This window comes from Sapajus apella, unplaced genomic scaffold (genome assembly GCF_009761245.1).
Source record: "Sapajus apella isolate SASKATOON/1434 unplaced genomic scaffold, GSC_monkey_1.0 scaffold78, whole genome shotgun sequence".
Classification (NCBI taxonomy): domain Eukaryota; kingdom Metazoa; phylum Chordata; class Mammalia; order Primates; family Cebidae; genus Sapajus; species Sapajus apella.
In genome coordinates this window covers 3,181,320-3,189,941 of record NW_022437018.1, presented here as the reverse complement: position 1 = coordinate 3,189,941, position 8,622 = coordinate 3,181,320, and the positions used below count along the sequence as shown (strand labels likewise).

Below are 8,622 nucleotides of genomic sequence, written 5' to 3'. Positions count from 1 at the left end.
CTTGTGGAAATTCAAACCTTCATTATATAATATAATTTATATGCTTGCTTTCAACAAATATTTATTGAATGCTTTCTATGTTCCTGGCACTGTAACCAAGTTGCTGTTCTCACTGTAGGGGGAGAACAGCAAACAATGCATACATGCATGTTAACATGTGTATTAAAAGGAAAACTAAAGCAAATTAAGGAGACAAAGAATGAGAGTGTTAAGAAAGGGGGCTATTGTAGGATGGGTGCTGAGGGACTGCCTCTCCAATGGCAGACATGAGAGTAGACATCTGATGTAACTGAGGAGCAAGACTCTAAACCTTTACAGGAAGAGTTCTAGCTCAAAGATCAAGAGATAGGAGAATGAGGTCTAAAGAGCAAAAGAAAGCCAGAGAATCTGTGACAAGATGTGGGAGAGGACAGTGGTAGAGAAGGAGGTGAGAGAGCTGAGGTGACAAGCAGGCAAGGCATTGACAGACAGGGCCATGTTGTATTGTATTCTGAGGGCAGTAGAAAGCCATTGAGGGCTTTTTTTTTTTTTTTTTTGAGCAGAGGATTGACATGAATTATGATATATACTTTCAAAAAGTGTCACTTTAAATGCTATCTGGATAACAGACCATAGGGGCAAGACTAAGAGCAGAAAGACAAGTTTAGAGGCTTTTTTGCAAATCCAAGTAAACAATGCTAGTTTGGAAGAGAGTAGACTTGGGATATGAAATACCTTCGGAAGATGGAGGTATCAGGATTTCCTAATGGATTCGATATGGGATATGAAAGAAAGAATAACAACAACATCAAAAATCTTTGCTGGCTTGGAATAATTCTAGGGGCCGGGTACGGTAGATCACACCTGTAATCCCAGCACTTTGGGAGGCCAAGGCCGGTGGATCAGGCCAGGCTGATCTCGAACTCCTGGCCTCAAGTGATCCACCATCCCTGGCCTCCCAATATTCAAAATATCCATTTGTACTGTCCAAACTCCAAGACAAAACCAATTTTACTACTCCAAAGAGTTGCTGGATCTCTCATACTATCAGCTCGTTTGGTTCATTCTTCCGTCAATAGAGTTTTATCCTGATCTGACATCCTAGCTATATCATACTTTTAAATCTACTTAATTCTTAGAAAAGCATTATTTCTGCTAAAAATAATAGCTACCTCTAGCTCTTCATTATGCAAGCTCAAGCAAAAAAAATGATAAAACTGCAGTAAGGTGTACAGATAATTTTCTAATCTTATTTTCAATGATTCCAGAGTGCCTCTCCCATAAAGTTTTACACCAGCTGTTAAAAGCTCTTCAAACTGATCATGTTGCATCTTATTTTCACCTCTCCTTCACATCAAAGGGAAAATGAAAAAGAAGAGTAAAGAGACCAAAAGTTCTGGAGATGAGGAAGTGCCAGATAGTGACTGACCTGGATCATCTTGACCATTGGAAGGTCTGAACTATTCAAAGGTGACCGATCACACTTAGAGCTTGGTGCACAGCAAACGTATAAATGTGCGGGTTTCTAATATTAACTGTTTATTTAAAAATTAAGTTTCTTACACCCTTTCGCTGAAATGTCACTAGCCTGGGGCCTCCAAAGGCGAACGTGCAGAAGAAGGCTGCAGTAAGGATGGAGAGTCTGTGTAAACGACACGACAGGACACCAAGCCATGTGTGGTTTGTGATGTCAGCAGAACCCGCTGATGGAATCTCTTGAGTTTCCATTACTTGGCTAGAGAACGTCCCTATAAGAAAAGACTGACCCTTGACACCGCCAGAAACTTTCCCGGACTTGGCGTCCATTTGCTGGAGATGCCCCCGCTGGCGCCCCCGCGAATCCCAGAGGTGGGTTCTGGGGAGGCCCCCAGGAGGGACGACCCCTCCGGCCCTGTGAGTAGAAGGGCCAGGCCCTGAGCACTTGGGGCCACAGGGGCCAGGTCCCAAGACCGGAGTCCCAGCAGGGCGGCCACGCGCCAGCGGTGACAGCCCCGGGGGGTGAAGGGAGGCCGTCCAGGGCTCCCGGGACCCGCCTAGGCGTTGGGGCCCCGCCTGCAGGACTGTCCGGCAGGCCGCGAGGATGGGGAGGGACCCGCAGTCCCCGCCCCGCAGGGCGGCGGCGGCAGGGCGGGGAGCGAGGTGGCGGAGCGGGGACGGCGGCCCAGGATGCGGGCGGGGGAGCGGCCGAGGTGGGAGAGGGCGGGGTCGGCGGGGCGGGGCGGGGTCGGCGCTGTCCCCGCGGCTTTACAAAGCCCGCGCCAGCCTCAGCCGCCCGGCGGGACCCAGAGCCGCCGCCGAGCCTCCAGCGTCCCCAGGTAGCGCGGGCGTCGCGCGGGGCGGGGCGGGGCGGGAGCGCGCCCGGGAGGAGCCGCGCCAGGGTGGGCGGGATTATGGTCGGGGGCGGGGGTCTCTCTGCCCACCCGCAACCCCCACATCCTCAGACTCAGGGGGACGCGAGAGCTTAGAGCATCCCTTTGCACCCCTGAAAGGAGGGTGACCTGGTTACCGCTCCCTGACCTCCTGACAGCTAGCCCAGCTGCTCTGACAAAGCACAGGGCCCAAGGGTGCTTGCTTCCAGAATACTTTGGGTGTCTTCAGCACCCTCCTATCTAAGCGTCCCTCAGCACACGGGCGCGCGCACACACACACACACACACACACACACACACACACACACACACTGGCGGAGGCGGGTGGACGGAGGGATTAGAGGGATAAAGTCACTGTCAGTCAGAAGAAACAAGAATGTGTGCTGGACGTGCCACACTGGGGTCTTCTGAAAGTAGGCGCAGCATCTGCGGCTCCTCATACCAGGCCCAAAGGTGATGCGGGATTGATTTTCTTGGTTTGTTAGCTGTGAAGGCCCCGGGCTGTAAAAAGGTTTGGGTGAAGAATTAGACTTGGATTTATTGAGGATTTCTTTGCCCTGCTATGCAACACCTTCTGGTGTCTGGAGATGGGGTATTTTGGAGCACTCATACAAAGTTTGAATTGGTATTCAAGGGAGCTTGGTTTTAAAAACTTGCGAATTAAAAAAAATGAAGACATACATTCTCTTAGTTTAAATTCGGTTTTATTTTTCAATATCCATGCATGTATTTTAAGAGAAGTAATCACTGGTGATGTCACTCAAATAGTGAGTCCAGCAGGTGTGACATTGTTAGAATCTGAATTGGAAACTAAGCTTACCTTATAGTTTTAGGGAAATTGACTGCTTTTTTATGTACCTTTTTATGCGCCGTATTACTGGGAGGTATCTGTGCTGAGAATCCCGTCACATCATCTTGCTGTTGGTGAGAAGGTCTCCCCTGGTTTTGGCCACCTAACCTGGGACAAAACCCAAAATATATATATTTTTTATTACTAGTGTTTCAGGTGTCTGCAACTCTGCTTCTTGGGCCTCTAGTCATAGTCTCTGGTGAGAAGAAAAAAGCATCAAAAATGTGCCCTAGGCACGTTTGGGAGCAAGGAGGAAGGCTGTAGATTTCTTTTTCCCCATTAAAGTTTTCATGTATTGGCAATTTAAACCTCAAAGCATTGTTTACCACCTGTCAGATGCACTCGGAAGTATAAGGATTAACTAATAAAAGATTTGTAAAATGCTTCCTGAATCTAAAATTCCATAAATATGCTAAGTAGTAATAATCCACCCATTGTTAAATTTATGTAGCTGCTTCTGCCATGCATAGAAGATGATTTAGATGCGTGTTTCCTGTCAATTAAACAATGAGTTTGCAGCAGAATAATGAGTTTAATTCACATCCTATGAAACTTTGAAATAAAATTTCTCCCATAAAGCAGCAACAGCAAAAAATCATAAAGTAAGCTGCATTTCAAAAAGCTGTATAAGAAATAGCACTTACCTTATGGTTGCATGAAGAGGGACCCAGTGAACTTCTGAAACAAAGAAATATTCAGCCCTGGTTCATGTGTGTCTAAACCATAAATATTCCCTAACAGGGAGGGCATGGAGGTTTTGTGGAGCAGACTGATAGCTCTCCAGTTTAATCCATGAAATATGCCTCTTGGTGTTTTAAGGTTGAATTCAACCTGCGGTTTTGTTCATAGACAATGGAGAAAAGCTGTATAGTACTTGGATTAATTATTGATTCTTCTGATATCATGGGCTTGGTTTTGAAGCATCCTTAACACCAGCTATCATTTTAATATCCTGCAGATAATTGGTTTGTTCACAGTTGATTTAGTGGCATATTAACATTTTTCTCTTAGCATATTTTGAATAACAAAGTGTGTCATTCTTCTGTTTAGTGAGATCCTAGAGTAAAGCCCATTTCTTATAGGCTACGTTTAAGTGTAAATACTGATACGGCAATCATTTTTTGTTTGTTTTACATAGACAACTCTGTATTTGCCACTAGTGGATTAAGCTGTGAGCAAAATTGGGGATGTCTTTTTTTTTTTTTTTTTTGACACTTGTCCACTTTGGTGGCCTTTCCATTTCCTCCACTAGGATTTGGATGGGCAGTTGCTAAATAGACTCCATTCCAGTATTCTACAACCTTCCCTCTGCTGCCACTCCTCCTTTATCCAAGTAACTTACCCTCTGCTCTACTTTGTCTTGACTTGACAACAAGTTGGTACAGGGGAAAGTGCACTAGGTGAAAAATACAAGAGCTTGCATTTCTGAAGCAGCTGTGATATACTAGGCACTGTGCTGCAGTATCTCATTAAATTCTTGTAATAATCCGGTGAGGCAGACGTTGTCTGTGTTTCACAGTAAAGAAAACTGAGGCTCAGAGAAGCTCTCATGCCCAAGGATGAGTAGTTTATGAATAGAAAAGCCAGGATTTCAACCATCACAGTCTCCTGCTTCCTGTTGCCTTTCAATCTCTAAGAAGAGTTCACATTCTGGACTGAAGTGTGGAAGAGTTCTTCTATTCATTAGCCATTTGACCTCGGAGAAGTCCTTTAAACCCTCTGGGCCTCTGGTTTCCTTTCACTAGTTTTGGATTAAATTATCTCTCAGAGATAGCAGAGACTATTCCAGGAATTTGAATGCCAAGCACATAAGCTATTTCTCCCACAGGATCCCAGAATATGCTCTCCCTTCCCCTTTCTCCACCCCCCTTCCTTCCCATTTTTCTCTTTTCTTCCTGTAGGTCTGAGTAAATTGCACTTCCTCCAGGGGCTTTCTTCTGAACACCCTTCTGTTCTTCTCCATCTCAGCCCTCAGTATCTCTCATAGAGCCAGTTACAAACTGAAGTCTCTTATTTATATTTGTTTAATATGATTATTGTTTTTATCTTCTTCTCCATCACTCCCTACCTTCCCATCAGAATGGAGACTGCATAGGCCAGACTCTTTGTTCTAACTTTTTTCGTGACTGTTCCCAGGCCCTAGCACAGTGATGAATGGCACATAGTTGTTTGGTCTGTAAGCACGTTTGAATAAATAATTATCTCTTATAAAAGACATGTGTGAATGGCTAATATATTGTCCCTTCCTGGGGAAAGCCTAAATGAAGCATCATTGATCTTACAGTGTTAGAGAGGGTGCGCCTGAATTTTGAATGGAGATCTGAGTACTGTAATGGAGATGACAGGGCCGCCCTCAGACACACAGGATGAATGGACACACTGCACCTAGTTCAACCCCATATTAATAGCAGAGAAAACTGAAGCTCAGAATGATCATAGAAATTTAAATCTAGACAATACTTTAGAGATCGGCTAATAGTCTAAGCCATTGTTTTATTGATGAGCAAACTGAAGCCCCCCAAAACAGACCCTAAACTATAGAACCTAAGCCTTCTGACTTATAAATCAGCATTCTTTTCACTCAGAGATCAAAACTAGTGAGGACCACCCAGTCAACAGAGTTTGGACAGTGATCCTTTCTTTCAGAAATTCAAAAGAGCCTTAGGTTCCCCACACCAATCCTGAGTAGCCACATTCGAACATCTTTCTAGGTATAGTCTATTTTTAAATTTCTTCTGGTCTCTGTAAACTTCAGTGATACATTTACTATTTTAATGATCCATCAAGCAGCCTTTTAATACCTGTCATTAGTTTACCAATTCTTTTTAAATGCTTTGAGAGTCTAAATGGAAAATTTACAGTGCTGAGCATTTAACACTGATGTGATAGATTCAAGATACATTTAAAAGATGATCTCTAGTATGAAGCTCAAAATGTTGGGGGCTTATCTTTAAGCACTAAAATGATAACTTTTCTTCTCTAACATAGACAGCAATCCTTGCTAAAGTATTACATTTCATAAACAAATAGTTTTTAAAGTTGAAAGGGCATAAAAATCATCTGGAAGGCTTTTTAAAGTCACAGATTGCATGGAGCCATTCTGCACAGTTCTGAATTAATAGGTTTGAGATTGCACCCAGACAACTGCACTTTAACAAATACCTTTGATGATTTCTCAATCAAATGGTCTGACGATCTCAGTTTGAGATCCAATAACAATTTTGGTATCTTTTAATTTCCCCAGATTCTTCCTAAGAGGATATTTTTTTTTAAGTTATTTTGGGAGGAGCTCAATGTGTTTGAATCCAGCAAATAGCAGAGATGATCAAAATTGTTTATTAGGTCTGATGACATTTGTTTCCTCGTAGCAAAAGTTGTGTGTTTGTGTTTATGTATGTGTGTGTGTGTGTGTGTGTTTGTGTGTGTGTGTATGTGTTTGTATGTGTGTATGTAACTATGATGTGGCTACTAGACTTGATATTGGGCCCAAATCAAACGTGTTCAAAAATGTTTCTATTGGACCACAAAAATAAATCAGTAAGCAACAATAAGAGTTGAGTGTCAAGTTTTGTGGGGAAACAGTGAAGTCTCTTGTTCTCCAGATGCTTACATTCTGTACAGTTGAGAGATAAGATTAATATCCACAAAACATTCAGGATAAGTTTGCAAATCAAATACAGGATGCCTAGTTAAATCTGAATTTCAAGTACACAACAAATCGTGTTTTAGTAAAATTGTGTCTACCGTATAATGCTTTTATTTGCTAAATCTGCCATTCCTGCTCAGAGAACATTAGTGTTTAGTGTCATTAGTTTCCAGAAGTGAGGGTGCTGAGTGGTGGTTGTTAAGCTTAAAGAAACTGATAAAAGCTCTGGACGTGCTCCTAAGGAAAGCGCCCGCATGGCACATTCCAACAGGCCTTGCATTACCATTCCATGGGTTCCATGCTGCTGAAGCTCTCGGGGACATCAGGTCATCTACAGTGGTGGCAAGCTCCTCAGGCTATTTCCTCTGGGCTGGAAAGGTCTGGAAAGTGACTGTGAAAAGTATAGTTGACCTAGGTCTTAAAGAGCAGTAGAATTTAGCTGGATTGTGGGTGGGAAGACATTTGAAGCTTTGAGAGGAGGCAGACTCCCTCAGGCCTTGAGGGTACTTAGTGCAGAATACTGAGAAATTAGCTTGGGCAGGTTAAAAAAAAAAAAAAAAAAAAAAACACTTGGATTGTGAACAACTTTAAGTTCTAAAGGGTTTAGACTGCCCATGCTGAAAAATAAAGTGTCCTCATTGATGTGTCAGTGGGGAGAACATGATCAAACAAAAGGAAAGAATAAAGGAAAATCCTAGGAAGCCCAAGCTCTGCAGTGAATCAGCCTGGTACAAGTGGGCAACTTCTGTGAGTCGCCGTCTCCTGAGCTGTGAATTGGGAATAATAATAGAAACTACTAATGGGATAGTTGTGAGGATAAAATGAAGTTGTTTCGTGTTTAGCACAGCTGTGTGATACTGCATAAATATTCAGTTCATGGTGCACAAGTACTATGATATGCTCCTCCTGCCCCTAATACTGTTCAAGAGAGATAAGTCTCAGCAACCTGCTTGAACCTGATTTTATTTTTTATTTTGGGGGAAATGAAAAAAAGAAGAAACTGATTGATTTCTGGATTTGGATATAGCTTTAAAATCTCCCTTTCCCAAGTTGAAATTGCATTAACAAAAAACAATAAAGGCAGAACCAAGCCAGCAAAATGCTGTGGATTTTTAAAATAAGTACATTCAACCCTTCATTATTTCTCCTAAGAGGGAATATTATGATAATTCAAATAATTTACTCTGATCCAAATAAACATTTTTAAATTGTATGTGTTACTCTTAATAGCATGTTTGCCATCTTTTCTGGCCAATATTTAAATTAATTGGCATATGATTGCTGTTCCCCAAAGCCTTTTAAACAGCAAGAGATGATGAGGTTACCAGAGATAATTCACAAAGCAGCCAGGTTTCCCTCAAGTAGGTGATAAAGCTAACCACTAATGTTGGAAATAATATCTTGGGTGCTCTGGAATCAGACTGCTTAGGTTCCAATACCTGGTGGCTCCTCCAACTAACTTTGTGACCAAAGCAATATAGTCATCTTGTTGGTATATTATTTTCTTTAATATACTCATAAAGAATTTAGTTCAGGAAAGCATCTAATAATGTGGGAGATATTTATGATCTTTAGTCACAGCTTAATGTATTGATGCATGCAGCCAGGATTGCTTAGAGCATTTTCCAAGCCATAGAGTACAATGTTACTCTATGGCTTGGGAAAATGTGAAAGAATTTTTAGCCGAAATTTTCATTATGTGTTTCTTTTTTTTAACTTATCTGTGTTCATCTGTAATGGGGTGATTGGTGCCTTTCTAAAGAGCCTTGGGTTTCTTG

General features: G+C 42.3%; 1 protein-coding gene across 7 annotated transcripts in view; it reads left to right on the top strand.

Annotated features, from left to right (window-relative positions):
• Positions 1 to 2,207: 2,207 nt before the first annotated feature.
• RHOBTB1 (Rho related BTB domain containing 1) overlaps positions 2,208 to 8,622 on the top strand; it is a 127,878-nt gene continuing 121,463 nt past the window's right edge. For 2 of the 7 annotated variants that reach the window (XM_032252553.1, XM_032252558.1), the window contains exon 1: positions 2,208 to 2,294. The gene's annotated coding sequence lies outside the window, so the exon portion shown is untranslated. Of the gene's footprint in view, positions 2,295 to 2,662; positions 2,802 to 8,622 lie in introns of those variants that run through there. The other 5 variants (XM_032252564.1, XM_032252561.1, XM_032252562.1 and 2 more) reach the window with 4 other exon arrangements.